Here is a 19,539-nt window from a genome sequence, read left to right on the forward strand (position 1 = left end):
TCTACATTAACATCAAACCGGACATTATCTCTGCCCTAGCAAAACTCAGTAGCTGTCTGGAGGGCATTGGGGCATGGCTGAATGATAATTCTAGTTGAACAGCAGCAAGACTAATGCTATGTTTCTTATGACACCCAAGCAGGTAATCAGTGCTGGAAACATCTACAACCAGGCCATCGACCTGTCCTGTTTAATCTCCAACCTAGGAGTCAAGTTGGATCCTTCTCTGTCCTTCGATGCCCAAATAACACAAATATTTAAAACATAATTTTTTCCATCTTATTAACATTGCCCGGGTCATGCCATCACTCTCCCAGCCATATGCAGAGAAACTCATCCACACCCTCATCTCCTCTGGGATTGACTATGGCAATGCCCTGTTTGGGGGCCTCCCAGCCAAATCACTACAGAGACTCCAACTAATCCAGAGCAGTGCTGCTAGGGTCCTGGCCAGACCACATCACCCCGATCCTGGCCCAGCTCCACTGGCTACCGGTCAACTACAGGATCAACTTCAAAATTCTCATGCTTATATTTAAAGCCTTGAATGGATTGAGCCCCATCTACATCAGCGACTTCATCTCAATCAGCAAACCACCCCGCACTCTCTGCTCGCCACTCCCTACTGTTTCAAGTCCCCAAGACACATCTCCAAACTATGGGGGACTGAGCCTTCTACCACTCGCCTATAATAATATAATAATAATAATAATATATGCCATTTAGCAGACGCTTTTATCCAAAGCGACTTACAGTCATGTGTGCATACATTCTACGTATGGGTGGTCCCGGGGATCGAACCCACTACCCTGGCGTTACAAGCGCCATGCTCTACCAACTGAGCTACAGAAGGACCTAGGACCTATAGAATGCTCTTCCTGACCATCTGAGAGCCGCTCCACCACGTTGAACTTTTAAAACCGGCCTTAAAATCCACTTCTACAGACTGTAATTTTCGTAGTCCTAGCCCCAATCTAAAATGGATTTAGCACCTAGCCCACTATTGCTATTTTGGTAACCCTTTACTTGACACCCAGTGTCATAACCATGTCATAATATATCATAACAGCTGACATAACTTGTCATAACGGTCATAATATGGTTATAACACTGTCATGATACAAATATTTAGACCTGTTGTGACATATATTGCGTTATTTTATGGCTGGTTATGACACCTACATAAGAGTGTCAAAGCCCCAAAAACCTACCACACAAAGCAAAACATTCAATTACACCATAGCCTATTTGTCAACAGTATGTTAATGTTATATAACATTTTCTGATATTGACCATATTAAATTATCATTGTAATTGTGCACACATTCATGTCAGACATGCACCTACCTCAAATGCTTTGTTTCTTATAACTGAGTGAATGGAGGAGCAGATTTCAGGTGCAGGACAAGACACCCTCTATTTGACTGATGACTGACATAAGGGTAAGTACGTGATAATGACATGGGGCGGTCATAATGCTTCTTGAAAGTGTCATAAAGTTATTTATGATGAAAACAAACATGACTGTAAAGAATTGATTTCAACAACAACAAAGGACTTAAGAAACTTCTAGGCTTCTAGGAAAAAATACATTTGAATAAATCATGGTTTTGACACTCTTATATAGGTGTCTATAACCAGACATAAAATAACAATATATGTCACAACAGGTGTAAATATATGTGCCATGACAGTTTTATGAGCATATTATGACAGGCTCTGACAAGTTATGTCAGATGTTATGACATGGTTATGACCGTGTCATAACGTGTTATGAAGCTGGGTGTCAAGTCGAGTGTTACCGCTATTTTACATGCCTTGATTTCCAAATGGTTGTTGTTTTTATTGTATATATATATATTTTTTTCTCAGTAGAGCTTTGTAATGAAACTGTAAAGAAAAGTGCTATACAAATTAAATGTATTATGATGATCATTATTATTATACATTTTTCAAATTAACTGCCAATGTGCCAACATTCCATTCAAACAATGCAGTAAATCCACAGCCATACACTGGCTGAAATCAGTTGATGATATGACTTAGACAAGATCTAAATGCAACAAGTACTGATATTGTATCATATAATAAAACTCACAGCTTTCCTAGAAAACCAAAATTGAGACATTTATGGTCTGTTTACATATACCCAACCCTGCACTTTGGCTCAGAACTGGTACCCCTTGTATATAGCCAAGTTGTTGTTACTCATTGTGTATTTATTCCTTGTGTTATTATATTTCTATTATTTCACTTTTTTTTCAGTCTCTGCATTGTTGGGAAGGGTCCCTTAATTAAGTAAGCATTTCACTGTTAGTCTACACCTGTTGTTATAACGTGTGTGACAAATAAAATGTGATTTGATTTGTACTGTTTTTGGTATTTTACACAATCCTTGGTATCCATAGCTGTACTATCAACCCGAGGAAATAAACATAAAGACACAATTGCACTCTGAGTAAAATCTATAAAGTTGAAACAGAATTCTGATTTTTTATTTTTTTGTGAATTTATTTGAAACAAACTATGCGGATAATATTGTGTAAAGTTATATAAAATCAGGCATCAATATTGTTTTATTTTATTTCTTGTTATTTGTATTTCAACTAAATATTTAGTAGAGTTGCCTTGTTATCTCATATCAAGCACAACATACACGTGTGCATTTTGACAGCCAAATATCAATAATGTAGCTGTGTCTCTTTTTGCTGCTACGTATTTACCATGTATATATAACCATTTTGTTCCTGTCATGCCAATAATTAAATTATCCAAGGCATCGAGAGTCATTCACCAACATCCCCAATCCCCTTTAAAATCCAGTTCCGGTTCTTCTCAGCTAGTAGTGTACCTCCCCTAGCGGTTCAGTCCACAAAGGCTCTTACTCCTGAATTTGCAAATGACTCGTTCTGCTTGTTGGTTACATTGTATTCGCTCCCCTCAGCATTGAAAGATAAACAGCCATTAAGATATTAGAGATTCAGCGAAATCAAGTCCAGTAATAAAACTGGTGGAAACCACCGGAATATCGGAATTTACAATTCGGACTACAGAAAGGATGTGCTATATTTCCAACCAGGCTTGAAACTTAATTTGAAATGCCCATCGTAACCGGTATATTTCAATTTTTTAACAGGATCTCAACGTGTGTGATGGCTGCAGTCCAGTGAATTGGCATTTCCTTTTCTCTGCTGTTGGGATTTCTTGGGAGCGCGTTGATTGATTTGTCTGTGAATTTTAGCACGTTGGGGGTCATCAAAGTGCTTTTACCTTTACTATCAGGATCTATGGAGTGTACATAAACATTCGTTGGATTGGTGTTGGCAAGTGGGGTAAGTTAACATTAAGTTTATACGAGTGTAGGAATGTTTTCGATAACGTTACTTTAGAAACGCGGGACGTAACTAGCGCGCGAGCTAGCGTCCTTAGCTAATGCTAACCTGGAAAGGGCGCTATAGCTAGCTAACACTTAGCTTATCTGGCTAACAACTGCTTTCGCGAACCCCTCTTTGTCTGAAGACCCAGGAGGAGCAGCTATTTCAACACAAGCACCCATGAGTTATTCGGCTCTTGTCCTAAAATGGTATTAGCTAACGTTAGCCATAGCTAGCAAATTATCCTAAGAAGTGGACATTTAGGAAATGCCCTAATGCAATGTGTGCATTTTAGGGAATAACGTTTAACCGCCTTCTATTTTCATCTTAGCCATTTAACAAGCCGTTTTAAAGAGTAACGTTAATTGTTAACTTTAGCACCATATATCCTGATCCTTTCAATTTGCTAGTATGGCTATTCTATGCCAATGCTTGTACACTTGTCCTCTGTTTCCCTAGGAAGTGACTTGATGATATTGCTATCCAACATTAGTTGGCTAACAGGGTGTCTGTCATAAACCAAGCTAGTGTGTGTTTTTAGTAGGTTGGCTCAGCCTTTTGCAAAGAACTTAATGATATGCAGTGTACGAGAGCATATGTCACAGTATTTGCCTGGACAGCCATGCCATGCCACCTGACGCTAGAAGGGCCAGGGTAAGTGGGTTCCTAGACTACTTAACATGTTCCTTTTAGTCGCCTTCAGACTTCTCTATATTATTGGATGACTCAAGTCAAGAGGCGTAGTGAAATCGCAATTAACCATCACATTTTATTCAATGCTATATTTTTGTGATAACAATGCAAGGCAATCTGGTTATTGTTACAGTCCTGGCTCTCCCAAGGGAACTAGCTTCCTTGTAAGCAGTGTTTATGGTTGCAGATTTGCTGTCCTGAGTTTGAGCCACACTCATAGACGTATTTTGGTGGGGTTAGTGTAACGAAGCTGACATCGATAAGAGTGACCAATGACTGTTCCCCCAATAATATGACTGTTTTTTTTGTACCATTGGCCATGGCTGCTCGGGTTCGTGGCACTCACCGTCTCCCCTGGATTGTTACAGTATAGCGGTGCGTGGGTAGAATCACTGGGGAAGTCAAATGCCATATTACAACCTATGTGTTGTGGTAATTGTGTTTGCTCTAGAACCTGTTAGTTCATATGCCTTGCCACTATGATATATAGGCCTAAGGCTGAGACAATAAGAAGACACAGTGGCAGAAAAAATTAAACCACACCTTTATTTCATAAAAAAAACAGAGAAACATCTGTCTGGTTATAAGTCCACAAAATGTTTATATCTCAGTTATATGACCTCCACAGCATGGTCAAGCAAGTTAACGTTTCAGACATTTTCAGACTCCTAAACAGCTATTGATTTAGAACCACATTTATAGCAACAACAAAAACAGGAGCTGCCTCCACTATTTCAGCACCATTTCAACTTCAACACCATAAAATCACCTATGCCTTGTCTAATACAGTGACAACTAAAAGCTACCAAAAACGATTTAGTCCAATCAACATAAGCAAAATATGATGTGGCTGTCCATGGTTCTGATTTCTATGTGTGCGTGTTCTCGTTCAAGTAGAAAAAAAACATGTAGACTACTTGTAGAGAAACGCCAATGCCATCCTCCTCTCTTTCATGTTGACAAAACGGTCTGTGAGTCTCATACAGTACACACTTGTAGTTTTTGTTGTCCTAGGCTACCTGGTTAAAATGCTTGCTCGCAAGCCTAACTTCCTGTCATGGTCAATGATGAGCCGGCTAGTCAACATTAGCATACTACATCTAACTACATGTTGGAGGGGCACAATGTATGAATTTATGGTTGGATCAGAATCACTGTTATAATCTTTGACCAACACAGAGAATTAAGTAAAACCAAGTCCAAATCCCCATATCCATCCATGGCTAATTTAGGAAAGGGAACAATTTAACTAGCTAGCTATCCACCGGACACTCACACACTCAATTACACTCACTTACAGTCACGCATACAGAATAGATCTCTCTACTGTCAAGAACTTCCTATAATTCAATATGTTTTTGTGTATCTTGGTCTACATGTTTATCTATGTTTCCAACAAGCAATAGGAAGATGGCAGAACAGGGATGTTGGGGAATAATAACATCTTGTACGGGATCTCTGTTTCATAATCATGTGAAACCTCAATTACTATGGAAATACTGGGTTGTGTTTTTCTATGATAATGATGTTTAATGCAACTATGATGTTGATACAATATGGATTACAATTATCATCCTGAATATTAAGACTACACCTCCTTCATGTTACACACGGACACTCAACCATGCAAATTGGCTGGGTTCTTATTTATTTGCACATTATTGTCTTGCTCTTATTCAGACACTAAACTTTAACTAAATCACATCCAATATCACACACATCAACCTACTCTGATCTACGACACATATAATATACTGACTCAATTTTCTAACATCTGTGGCATTGGCTCAAAAATGTAATGTAATATATTATTAAAAAATGAAGCAAACTGGATGGAATATGGAGAAAAAAATACCAAATTCTTCCTGAATCTTCAAAACAGGAACGCTATCCAAAATAATTTGCAGGAACTCTTTTTTAAAAATGATTTCATAATAATACAAATGATAAAGTTAACAAATCCACAAGGCCAAATTACAGAGGAATAACTTTGAGTATATTAAATCCTTTCAGTCTGGAAAATCCAATTTTATTAGTCACATACGCTGATTACAACAGTAAAATGCTTACTTACGAGCCCCCAACCAACAATGCAGTTCCAAAAACTTTGGACAAGAATAAGAAGAAAGTAATAGGTAATTTAAGAGCAGCAGTAAAACATCAATAGCGAGACTATATACCGGGGGGTACCGGTACAGAGTCAATGTGCAGGAGCACCGGTTAGTGGAGGTGAGGTGGGAGCAATGCAAATAGTCTGGGTAGCCGTTTGAGTAGATGTTCAGGACTCTTACACCTTGGGGTTTGCAGCTGTTTAGCAGCCTCTTGGACCTGCTTGCCGTGCAGTAGCAGAGAAAACAGTCTATGACTAGGGTGGCTGGAGTCTAGGACAATTTTTAGGGCCTTCCACTGACACTGCCTGGTATAGAGGTCCTAGATGGCAGGAAGCTTGGCCCCAGTGATGTACTGGGCTGTTCGCGCCACCCTCTGTAGTGCCTTGTGGTTGGAGGCCAAGCAGTTGCCATACCAGGCAGTGATGCCACCAGTCAGGATGCTCTCGGTGGTGCAGCTGTAGAACTTTTTGAGGATCTGAGGACCCATGCCAAATCTTTTCAGTCTCCTGAGGGGGAATAGGTTTTGTCGTGCCCTCTTCAAGACTGTCTTGGTGTGCTTGGACCATATTAGTTTGTTGGTGATATGGAAACCAAGGAACTTGAAGCTCTCAACCTGCTCCACTGCTGCCCCGTTGATGAGAATGGGGGTGTGCTCGGTCCTGTTTTTCTTGTAGTCCACAATCCTCTCCTTTGTTGAGTTAGGGTTTGTTGACCTGGCACCACGCGGCCAGGTCTCTGACCTCTTCCCTATAGGCTGTCTCATCGTTGTCAGTGATCAGGCCTACCACTGTTGTGTCATCAGCAAACTTAATGATGGTGTTGGAGTCGTGCATGGCCGTGCAGTCATGAGTGAACAGGGAGTGCAGGAGGGGACTGAGCACGCACCCCTGAGGGGCCCCTGTGTTGAGGATCAGCGTGACAGACATGTTGTTACCTACCCTTAACACCTGGGGGCGACCCATCATGAAGTCCAGGATTCAGTTGCGGAGGGAGGTGTTTGTTCCCAGGGTATTTAGCTTAGTGATGAGCTTTGAGGGCACTATGGTGTTGAACGCTGAGCTGTAATCAATGAATAGCGTTCTCACATATGTGTTCCTTTTGTCCAGATGCGAAAGGGCAGTTTGGAGTGCAATAGAGATTGCATCATCTGTTGATCTGTTGGGGCGTAATGCAAGTTGGAGTGGGTCTAGGGTTTCTGGGATAATGGTGTTGATGTGAGTCATGACCAGCCTTTTCAAAGCATTTCATGGCTACAGATGTGAGTGCTACTGGTCGGTAGTCATTTAGGCTGGTTACCTTGGTGTTCTTTGGCACAGGCACTATGGCGGTCTGCTTATAACATGTTGGTATTACAGACTCGGACAGGGAGAGGTTGAAAATGTCAGTGACACTTAACAGTTGGTCAGCGCATGATCACTGTACATGTCCTGGTAATCTGTCTGTCCATGCGGCCTTGTGAATGTTGACCTGTTTAACCTCTAGCAACGAGCAATCCCATATCCGGGAGCGTAATCATATCCTCAAGTACATTACCATAACGCAACGTTTCCTATTAATGAAAATGGCAAATGAAATGAAATAAATATATTCAAACACAAGCTTAGCCTTTTGTTAACAACACTGTCATCTCAGATTTTCAAAATATGCGTTACAGCCAACGCTAGACAAGCATTTGTGTAAGTTTAGCATGGCATAATGCTAGGCTGTGCTGGCAGCAGGCAACATTTTCACAGAAATAAGAAAAGCAACCATATTAAATAATTTACCTTTGAAGAACTTCAGATGCTTTCACTCAGGAGACTCCCAGTTAGATAGCAAATGTTCCTTTTTTCCAAAAATATTTGTGTAGGAGAAATCGCTCCGTTTTGTTCATCACGTTTGGCTAAGAAAAAACCCCGAAAATTCAGTCATTATAACGCCAAACTTTTTTCCAAATTAACTCCATAATATCGACAGAAACATGGCAAACGTTGTTTAGAATCAATCCTCAAGGTGTTTTTCACATATCTATTCGATGATATATCATTCGTGGAAGTTTGGTTTCTCCTCTAAACCACATGGAAAAATGCATGCAGCTGGAGATTACGCAATAATTTCGACGGGGGACACCAAGCGGACACCTGGTAAATGTAGTCTCTTATGGTCAATCTTCCAATGATATGCCTACAAATACGTCACAATTCTGCAGACACCTTGGGGAAACGACAAAGTGTAGGCTCATTCCTTGCGCATTCACAGCCATATAAGGAGACATTGGAACAAAGCGCATTCAAAATCTGGGGCATTTCCTGTTTGAAATTTCATCTTGGTTTCGCCTGTAGCATCAGTTCTGTCGCACTCACAGATAATATCTTTGCAGATTTGGAAACGTGAGAGTGTTTTCTTTCCAAAGCTGTCAATTATATGCATAGTCGAGCATCTTTTCGTGACGACAAAATATCTTGTTTAAAACGGGAATGTTTTTCATCCAAAATTTTAATAGCGCCCCCTAATGCATAACTGTTTAATTGAAAATGAAATCTTGTTCAAAGTATCTATTTTTCAAACAAGCAATGCAGAGCTTTTATATACAGGTGTGTGCCTATCCAAATTGTGTCCAATCAATTGAATTTACCACAGGTGGACTCCAAGTTGTAGAAACATCTCAAGGATGGTCAGTGGAAACAGGATGCACCTGAGCTCAATTTCGAGTCCATAGCAAAAGGTATCTGTTTTTATTTTTCATACATTTGCAAAAATGTAAAATCTGTTTTCGCTTTTTCATCATGTTGATTTATGTGTACGCACATTACAGCTTTATTTTAGAATAAGGCTGTAATGTAACAAAATGTGGAAAAAGTAAATGGGTCTGGATGGTTGGTGGTTGTAAGCTTGGACCGGTGGCCGAGAGGTCGCTTTAACTTGGTGGGAGATCTGTTTGTGCCCTGGTTGCTCTTGTAGGTCGCTCTGGATCGGAGTGTCTGCTAGATGACTGAATGTAATGTACATGTTGAGTGGCTTTACTGCAGGTAGATTGTATGTAAAAAAAAAAAAGAAGCTATCCACCAGAGGACAACTACACAACGGGATGCAATTATGTCAATTATGTTTTGCTTTTGATGCGATTGGTGTGAAGCCAAATCCAAACTGGCTTCCGTTGACCCTTTTTTATTGGTGCTCTTGGACCATTCGCAGTTGCGCTAATTCAGTTTAGCTATTTATTTTTTCTATATTTTTATCAAGGGAGGCCAAATGCTCGCTGTCTTCCTTTTCATTTAATGCTACGGGCGGGCAACAATGTCTTACTCTTTTTGATCAGATAGCATGAGATGGATTGACTACATATACAGAGACATGTTTTCCTTTATTCTTGGTAATTTCTTTTGGGGGAAGCCTGGCATCCATGAATACACATCACTGACTATTGTCTACTTGTGGTCTTCTGTAGCTCAGTTGGTAGAGCATGGCACTTGCAATGCCACAATAGTGGGTTCAATTCCCGGGACCACCCGTATGTAAAATATATGCACACATGACATATCACTGTATAAAAAGTGAAATGTTTTGTTTGCTCTCTTGGCCCACTCTGTTATTTTCATTCTCCCTGCAGCTGTTCAATGGCTCTGAGCTGGTAATTCTAGGATATTCATTTATTTTACATTTTTTACTACATATGTGTAGAGAATCCATTCAGCCTCGTCGACATCAACAGCAGACACACAATTCAATACAATTATTGTAAAGTTTTGAGAAAAACTATATTTGTTCTTCATGTTGCAATTTGTTATTTCCCAAGTCAAACAATGTTTGAATTAAGTGACATGAGGCATATTTTGTTGATGCAAAATAACATCACCATAATGACCTTTAAAACATTGTTATGCTCAATTGCTTGCAATGGCAGATCAAGTTCCAGACTAGCTCTGTTTCATTGTTAAAAAATAAAAACTTCCAAAGGTATTTGTCTTTGAACTGATGTATGTCCAATTACCTCCTGGATCATCTGTGCTAAGTGGAGTTGAAGGAAAAGGCAGATGTTTGCTTACTAGGCGACTTGTCTATTTGTTTACCGTGAAGTGTGATACCGCCCACTCACACCTCTCATTGTTGAGATGTTGCTGTGAGTTTGCAATTCTGTTTGAATCGAGAATAAAAAGCCCACACGTGTAGGTATGAGGGCCCACACATGTAGGTATTGAGTTCTAAACCATTTCCTCATTATTATTCTTGGACGTGGATATTAACTTATTTGTTGTAGTCGGAGATCATCAGTGAAAAGAGAGTAACGTAAGTCCTTTAGGGCTATTTCTGACATTGTAGAAATGTATTCTCCACTGTATCCATCCTCAAAGTGAAAGCATGCTTTATTCTCAGAGGGTGAACCGCAACCCTTAGGCCTATACCTAGATGTAGGCCCTAAGCTGAATAGATTTCAAAGTAATGCAGGAGTAGCCTATTTCCCTAGGCTCCTCGCCTTGCTGTTGTTTGAAAATCATTTCAGAGACACTTTGAATTCAAGACATTTATGAAAATACATCATAGTTGCCTATGTTTTCACTCTTTTTCCTCTTGTTTATGATGGTCTTTGTCAAAGGGTCTAAACACTTCTCACTTACAAACAGAACCATTGAAACGGCACAATAATTCATGAACACAGCCTAATGTTTGTATATATTTTTTATACAAATAAATTATAATGTAATTTTCTGTATTTCCAATCCCCCATATATTTTTGGGGTAAATATATATTTACATACATACATATGTATGGGGAGAACAAGTATTTGATACACTGCCGTTTTTGCAGGTTTTCCTACTTACAAAGCATGTAGAGGTCTGTCATTGTTATCATAGGTATACTTCAACTGTGAGAGATGGAAACTAAAACAAAAATCCATTAATTAATTTGCATTTTATTTCATGACATACAGTGGGGCAAAAAAGTATTTAGTCAGCCACCAATTGTGCAAGTTCTCCCACTTAAAAAGATGAGAGAGGCCTGTCATTTTCATCATAGGTACACTTCAACTATGACAGACACAATGAGGAAAGAAAATCCAGAAAATCACATTTGTAGGATTTTTAATGAATTTATTTGCAAATTATGGTGGAAAATAAGTATTTGGTCACCTACAAACAAGCAAGATTTCTGGCTCTCACAGACCTGTAACTTCTTCTTTAAGAGGCTCCTCTGTCCTCCACTCGTTACCTGTATTAATGGCACCTGTTTGAACTTGTTATCAGTATGTATGTATTTTTATTTGCCATATATTTGTAACTGTGCTATTTCACAAAAGTAAATAAAACATCTCTACCCAACTATTTTGCAATTTATATGGCACAGCTGTCATTTTTTGGTCCTTAAATGAAACTGGTATATATTTTTATTGATCACAATTTTCTTTTAACCATTTTTTGTCTTTAATGCAGGGCCGACAGACATGTCCCTTCCACTTACCTCTTCCATTTTTGCGGTAATGCTGCAATTAGTTGGTTGTAATTTTGGGTAGAGCAGACAGTTCAACATTTCCATATGTGTGACATAACTCCACCAATCCTATTTGTGATATCATTTACAAAGATTATCCCTTTAAAAAAAAATGTTATCGAAAAATAGTTTTTTTTATTTTTTTAGTTTATCCACTATTTTGTTCTGTCTTTTCAGGTGGATTAAACTGAAATTGTAACCAACTTTCTATGGCTTGTTTAAAAAAGAATGCTCTTTTTGAGATTTTGTTTTCAAATAACCAAAATTGTGTGTTTTGTAATCGGTATAAATGGAAAAAGGCCATTCTTGAACATGGGGGTGAGACATTCTTACTAATTTACTAGAGAACCATTTTGAATTTTAGGACAACTTTTTTTGTATGACTGATGCCTTTTAGTGATAGGTCTAATGCTTTAATATTTCGTTAATTTCTGCACTCCAAATTCATATTCATTATATAAATAGGCCCTTTTAATCTTGTCTGGCTTGCCATTCCAAATAAAAAATATTATATTTTTGCTCATATAATTACAATAACTGGTCGCTGAGTGTAGGCAAAACCATAAGCAAATAGGTAAACTGTGATATGACTAAAGAGTTAATCAGGGTGATTTTTCCACAAAAAGACAGGTATTTTCCTTTCCATGGTAGCAAGTTCTTATTTATTTTTGCTAACTCTAAAATAAAAATGTATTGGAGTGAGAGAATTTCTTTCTTTCGGGATACGTATGCCGAGTATGTCCACATCCTTGTCAGACCATTTTATTGGTAAACTACACGATAATGTAAAAGTTGTATTTTTTTTGTGATGCAATACGTAATATAGTACACATAATTTGGTTAGAGAGGTTAGAAAAAGTATCTAGATCCTCTGAGGCTGTGGAGGGATTCTAAGTGTGGATTTAAAAGAAAACATGAATCATCACCGAACAATGACACTTGTGTTTTTAACCTTTCTAGCGGAACCCACGACAACATTCCGCTCAAAAGGCAGCGTGCAAAATTCAAAAATATTTTTTAGAAATGTGTAAATTTCACACTTTAACAAGTCCAATACAGCAAATGAAAGAAACATCTTGTTATTCTACCCATCGTGTCCGATAAAAAAAAATGCTTTACAGCTAAAGCACAACATATGATTGTTAGTTCAACGACAAGTTGAAAAAACACACAGCCATTTTCCCAGCCAAAGATAGGAGTCACAAAAAGCAGAAATAGATCAAATTAATCACTAACCTTTGATCTTCATCAGATGACACTGATAGGACATCATGTTACACAATGCATGTATGTTTTGTTTGATAATGTGCGTATTTATATCCATAAATCTCAGTTTACATTGGCGCGTTACGTGCAGTAATGTTTTGATTCTAAAACATCCGGTGATTTTGCAGAAATACTCATAATAAACATTGATAAAAGATACTCGTGTTATTCACATAATTAAAGAGACTTCTTCTTAATGCAACCGCTGTGTCAGATTTAAAAAAAACATCACGGAAAAAGCATAATTTGAGAACGGCTCTCAGAGCCCAAAACAGCCAGAGGAATGTCCGCCATTTTCGAAATCAACAAAATTAGAAACAACACCATAAATATTCACTTACCTTTCGATGATCTTCATCAGAAGGCACTCCCGGGAATCCCAGTTTGCTAATAAATGACTGATTTGTTCCATCATTTATGTCCAAATAGCCACTTGTTATTAGCGTGTTCAGCCCAGTAATCACTCATCTTCATGAGACGCGAGCATTTCATCCAGACAAAAACTCAAAGTTCCGTTACAGTCCTTTAGAAACATGTCAAACGATGTATGGAATCAATCGTTAGGATGTTTTTAACATAAAACATCAACGTTCCAACCCGGAGAATTCCTTTGTCCTCAGAAAAAGCACTGGGTCGCCAAGTAATTCTGTTGGGAGCGCGCGTCATGAGACCAAGGCTCTCTGCCAGACCACTGACTCAGAGGTCTCATGAGCCCCTCCTTTACAGTAGAATCCTCATTCAAGTTTCAAAAGGCGGTTGACATCTCGTGGAAGCCGTAGGAAGTGCAACTTCATCCATATCTCAATGTGTATTCGGTAGGCCAAGCTTTGAAAAACTACAAACCTCAGATTTCCCACTTCCGGGTTGGATTTTTCTCAGGTTTTCGCCTGCCATATGAGTTCTGTTATACTCACAGACATCATTCAAATAGTTTTAGAAACTTCTGAGTTTTTTCTATCCAATACTACTAATAATATGCATATATTAGCATCTGGGACAGAGTAGCAGGCAGTTTACTCTGGGCACCTTATTCATTCAAGCTACTCAATACTGCCCCCCTGTCACCAAGAAGTTAAAGTAAATATCGTTTGGCTAATATTTGTTCACCCCCCAGATAGTAATGGGAGGGAAATGTGCAGTTACATATTGCAATATTATTTTTGTACGATCTATATCGATATTTGAATCAAAGTATAGATTTGTATGATTGTATTTTTCTACTGTTGGTAGTGTTAACTAGCGCTAGTCGGCTGTACCTGTGCCAAAACTCCAGTATTTTTCATCCTATAGCTGGTACATCTTCTTTTTAAATGGTGATCCAACATGTTTTAAGAACTTTTATTTCCTTTTCTTTTTATTTCCATGTTTTCAGCACTCTCTTTTTCTCATGCTCTATCTTGTCTCTCTGCAGCAGACATATAGTGAGCAATCTGTTTGGAACATCAAATTGCTATAAAATCGCATTATCGAATCGCAATACATATAGAATCGTGAGAATTGCAAACCATATTGCATCAGGACCTAAGTGTTGTGCTAATCATCAAATGTATTTATATAGCCCTTCGTACATCAGCTGATATCTCAAAGTGCTGTACAGAAACCCAGCCTAAAACCCCAAACAGCAAGCAATGCAGGTGTAGAAGCACGGTGGCTAGGAAAAACTCCCTAGAAAGGCCAAAACCTAGGAAGAAACCTAGAGAGGAACCAGGCTATGTGGGGTGGCCAGTCCTCTTCTGGCTGTGCCAGGTGGAGATTATAACCGAACATGGCCAAGATGTTCAAATGTTCATAAATGACCAGCATGGTCCAATAAAAATAAGGCAGCAGCACGGCCAGCAGCACAATAGGGCAGCAGCACGGCCAGGTGGACTGGGCACAGCAAGGAGTCATCATGTCAGGTAAGTATCATGATCAACATTGGGCCTTGGAGATGTTGAAAATTAAGTCTTGAGGTGTCACCAGACATATGATGGGCTACATTACGCTGTTATCATGTTCTGTTATTATTGTGACAGTTCATGACCTCATTTATTTGAGTTGAGGCCTATGATCTGATTAAATCACTCAAGTCGTGGAAAACGAGGCCTCTGATGCCTGAGGTGATGTTAGGAGGAAGGTCTGCTAAGTCACTCCCTTTGACATGCTGCCTCTTGGCTGAGACCCAAGTGGCATCTGGAAGAGGAGATTTGTTGTCAGAGGAACAATGAAACTGAATTTGCCCAATATCAGGGCATATCTGTTGGCCCCCATTCTGCTAGGGAGACCAAAGAACAAGCCACTAATGTTTTGGAATGGCGGGCCAGTGCTGAGCCTCCTTTTGTCTCTAGTTTTGTTATCTGGGATCTGCCTGTGGTCCATAAGGGCTTCTGCTACCCAAATTTCCCTGCTAAGCCCTGGTGTTCTTAGCTCTGAAATTCTGTTCTCTTGTCAAAAACAATTCCCTGACTGGCTCTGAACGAGGCAAGGAGATTGTACCAGATATCCGTTCCCTTTTGGGTTACCTGAGGTAGAAAACGGCTCTGAAAAAAGCAACCCTGGGCTTGTGTATCTCCAATCCATTAGTCACAGCAAATTGAATTTAGGATGAGAAGGATACATATATCTGTGTAATCAGACTAGCATTTCAATTGCCAATGCCCACAAAGGCCTTTTTCAGAAGACCTTATTTGAAAGACTAAGTTGTTTTCACTGCAGAGCCGAGCTAACTGGAGAGTGGGGTGCAGCCTAAATTCTGCATACTCTTTTCTCTGAGCCTCTATTGGAGTAGGCTACAGAAAGGAAAAAGGCTGTTGAGAAAGCCTAGATGAAGTCCTATTGAAGTGACTAGGATATGTAGGCTGATATGCAATCAATTGCAGATAGATTTCCAGATGATTTGCAAAGCAGCATACTGGAAGGAGTTGTTGACACTTAAAAAGCCTAGAAACTGGCATTCCCATGGCGTGACACATTTTCTCACCGCAAACCTAGTTGAGAAATCATCCAGTGCATGCAATCAGACTGGCAATTCCTATACAACCTAGGATTGAGGATAAACAATTCTATTTGTGAAGCTTTCATTTACAAAGACTTGAACAAAAAGCAAGCTTCCATTTCCCACAGGACTTCCCCAGTGAACAGAGAATTTAAAACGTTGGTTACATGATAGAATGTAGGCCTTGCCTAACGCTAACAGCTTTAAAAGTTGTCTACTTGTTATGACAGCCGTGCATTACATTGTATGCTAAATGCACATAGGACTGTGGTTTATTTTTTGTATGGGCCTCACCATTTTATTGTATTTGCCATTTGACTTTGATAGAAGTTTACACTCAAAGAAGCATTAGGTCTATATGGGTTATAAAAAAGGTTGAGGTGCGCCAGCAATTTTGCACCTCAACACCTCCATGGCCTCCCAGCTCCAAAACCATTTCTCACCAATAAAAAGAACGAGATAATAATCAATATTTTTCAATAATATGGACCAATAAAATTGGTATTTTGTCTACTATAGGCTATGTCACATAGCCATAGGCCTACAAGGTTTTCTATCTAGGCCAAGTCCTAACCTAGAAAATGCTTGAGGTTAAATGATGGAGACATTTTTGGATGTTTGAATTTATTCAGTAGGCTAAATAAGGTTTAACTAGGGCTTTAAAAGGACGGTAGAATGCTGGTCCCCTAACGGTTTCCCTTCTGATAAATTTGCCAAGTGGTATGTTCTGGTCTTGGTCACAAATGGAATAATTTTTATGTTGTTGATTTGAACATGGCTCTTTTTAACCCCATGCTACGCCCCTACATAGACGTAGATCGAGAAGGACATAATCAGGAATGTATTAAGTGTCGTGCCTCTACATGTCATTGGTACTGAGTACTAAACTGTGCTACTGACCAGTATACCTTCACAGAAGATCAGTTGCACTGGAATGAGCCATCAAACAAGATAGGATCTATGTGCACAGGGCGACTGACTGCCTGAGATCCCAGAAAGGGCAAGAGCTGAGGTAGTACTTAAAGCGAGCCACAACTTAAACCCAACTCGGAAGGTTCACGATGCCCATTAAGTGTGACAGTTCATAAAGCATTCCTAAAGCGGATGTAAAGCTGAGGCATAATTATGACATGATTTCATGATGTGTTCTGCATGATGTAGAACAAATCATGTGTTATGACGTGTGCAAGGCGGTGACATTTTGATGTAATATCTGAGCCAGAAAGAAAAGAGATCCCGTTGAGCAGTAGCCTATAGGATGCGTCGGCTTTCTGTGTCATTATTAATTTGGCTAGGCCTGTGCATTCATTCATAATTTAAGCTAGGTCTTATTTCAGTCTGGTTTCTTACGTGTATTAAAACGTTACGGTAAGATTATACACCGCACACATTTGAAATAGCATTATTGTTCATTTTGTTCTTACCAGGCTTTAGATTAGTAATTTAGAAGACTAAAGAGATGCTGCAATGCCAAATGAACACAGTTGTGTGTTCTTTCTGTGTTTTCAGGGTGTTTTCACACTTGTTCCCTTTTAGCCCATTTTTGCAGGTCGCTTAATTGTTTGTGTAGTGTGAACACGCCAAAGGGACTCGAACCCCTCGAATACCGACACGAACCCGAACTGAGACATCTCAGGAGTCTGTGATTCGTTTCCCTTTTTTAGTGCAATGAGAACACTGCTCTCCAGGTTCTTTTTATCATTATGTCCACACCAAGTACTATAAGCTACTCTAACACCGCTTCCCCTGCCGTAGCCATAAACTAAAAAAAGATGATGTGCAGGTTGGCGGTACAATTTTGAGTATAATTAAAGCATTATTTAATCTGCAATTATTATTTTGCCATTTATCCTGTTTTCCTTTTTTTCTCCTTTTTTTTTTTTTTTTTACATGTAAATATTATATTTGATTTATAATTAATATCTTATTTTGTAACAAAATGCTAACTATTAGCTGTCAAAATGTATGTTGTGACATCCCTGGCTGTCCGATAACCGGTTCTGATAGTATGGCTTGTCCTGCAATGTGCATGTATTTACCCGGAGTGCATTGAGTAAATGTTGGAAAAAAATTGGTTCTTTTCTAAACATGGCAATGTGGATGCAAAGACAACTCGGACCACAAACATTTTAAAGTGAACTGGCAATAGAGTCCTGATTCAAAGGCTAGGGCAGTGTGAATACAAAGAGACCTGAGTTTTTGCTTTTTGTTCACCCCAGTGTTCACTGACTGAGAGTGCTTCTTTTTAAAGAGGACTATATGTGAAAACACCCTGACTTCGAATTCACTTGAATTCCGCCGTCCAGTTCCCTTTTTTAGGGCAATGTGAAACCAATGTTCCCCAGGTTCGCTTGTCATTATTCATTATTCCCTTACCACATACTAGACTACTGTAACATTGTTTCCCCTGCCATAAACTGTGAAATTGGTGCCACAAAATAGAGAAGATGATAATGTGCAAGTTAATGGAAAAATGTGTACTGTTTTTGGATATTGATTAGCGATTGTAAAGGATGCACAGAAATTCCAAAATATGTGTGCAGGTTTTAGTTCAGATTATTTTTTTGCAATATGTGATCGATAGGCTAAGAGAGCTTCATAAGCTGTTTATTCCATTGTGGGGTTTGAATAGTGTTAAAGACAACATATTTGATGAGAAACACAACATATGGTACAAAATCTATTCTAGCTCCTAAAGGGACAGTAGACTACATTGCATTCGGAAAGTATTCAGACCCCTTCCTCTTTTCCACATTTTGTTACGTTACAGTCTTATTCTAAAATTGATTGAATACATTTTTTCACTCATCAGGCTATACACAATATCCCATAACAACAAAGCAAAAACAATAGTTTAAAAAAAGGCAAATTTATTAACAATAAATAACAGAAATACCTTATTTACATAAGTATTCAGACCCTTTGCTATGAGACTCGAAATTGAGCTCAGGTGAATCCTGTTTCCATTGATCATCCTTGAGATGTTTCTACAACTTGGAGTCCACCTGTGTTAAATTCAAGTGTGAATACAAAGAGAACAGAGTTATTTAACTTTTTTTATTTTTTTTTTACCTCAGAGTTCACTTTAAAGAGGACTGAGACCGGTTCTTTTAAAGAGGACTTTGTGAAAACAGACTTATGCTTTTATCTTAAAGCTGCAAACGCCTATTGATTTTAAGGACTTGGCAAGGCTTTCTTTTTATGGAATGGATGAAACTTTCTGGGTCATTTAGGCCTAGGCTATTTCCCCATATTCTGTGGTTGTTCTTGTTTGAGTACTTTTGACAAACCATTTTTGTAACGTTTTACTAAACTATATCACAATTACATCCTTGCCATCTAGGTGTCTGAAACTTGTTTCCTTTGTGCTTTAAATAGCCCACTATTTTAGTCTGAAGCTCTCTTGCTCTTGCCTTAGCAGTGCTGACCTGTATGCCCCTGCACTTGAAGAGAATGTAACATTAACATAACCAGTTATAACATATGGATTTGTGTTAGTTAATGCATCAAAAGTACCAATGCAAAGTTAAAACTCACTTTCCTATTTTTGTATTTATTACGTAAATCTGATCGGAACTGATCAGATTTCTGAAGTCAGAACAGATTTTTTTGGGAGGGATGATATGTCATTATTAAGGGCTCCCGAGTGGCGCA

At 38.9% G+C, this 19,539-nt stretch overlaps 1 protein-coding gene across 1 annotated transcript in view; it reads left to right on the forward strand.

The window, feature by feature from the left end:
• The first annotated feature begins 2,919 nt into the window (after positions 1-2,919).
• znf609a (zinc finger protein 609a) overlaps positions 2,920-19,539 on the forward strand; it is a 167,618-nt gene continuing 150,998 nt past the window's right edge. Inside the window, exon 1 of the mRNA XM_035790547.2 lies at positions 2,920-3,332. The gene's annotated coding sequence lies outside the window, so the exon portion shown is untranslated. The remainder of the gene's footprint in view (positions 3,333-19,539) is intronic.

The sequence above is a fragment of the Oncorhynchus keta genome, chromosome 17 (genome assembly GCF_023373465.1).
Source record: "Oncorhynchus keta strain PuntledgeMale-10-30-2019 chromosome 17, Oket_V2, whole genome shotgun sequence".
Lineage (NCBI taxonomy): Eukaryota > Metazoa > Chordata > Actinopteri > Salmoniformes > Salmonidae > Oncorhynchus > Oncorhynchus keta.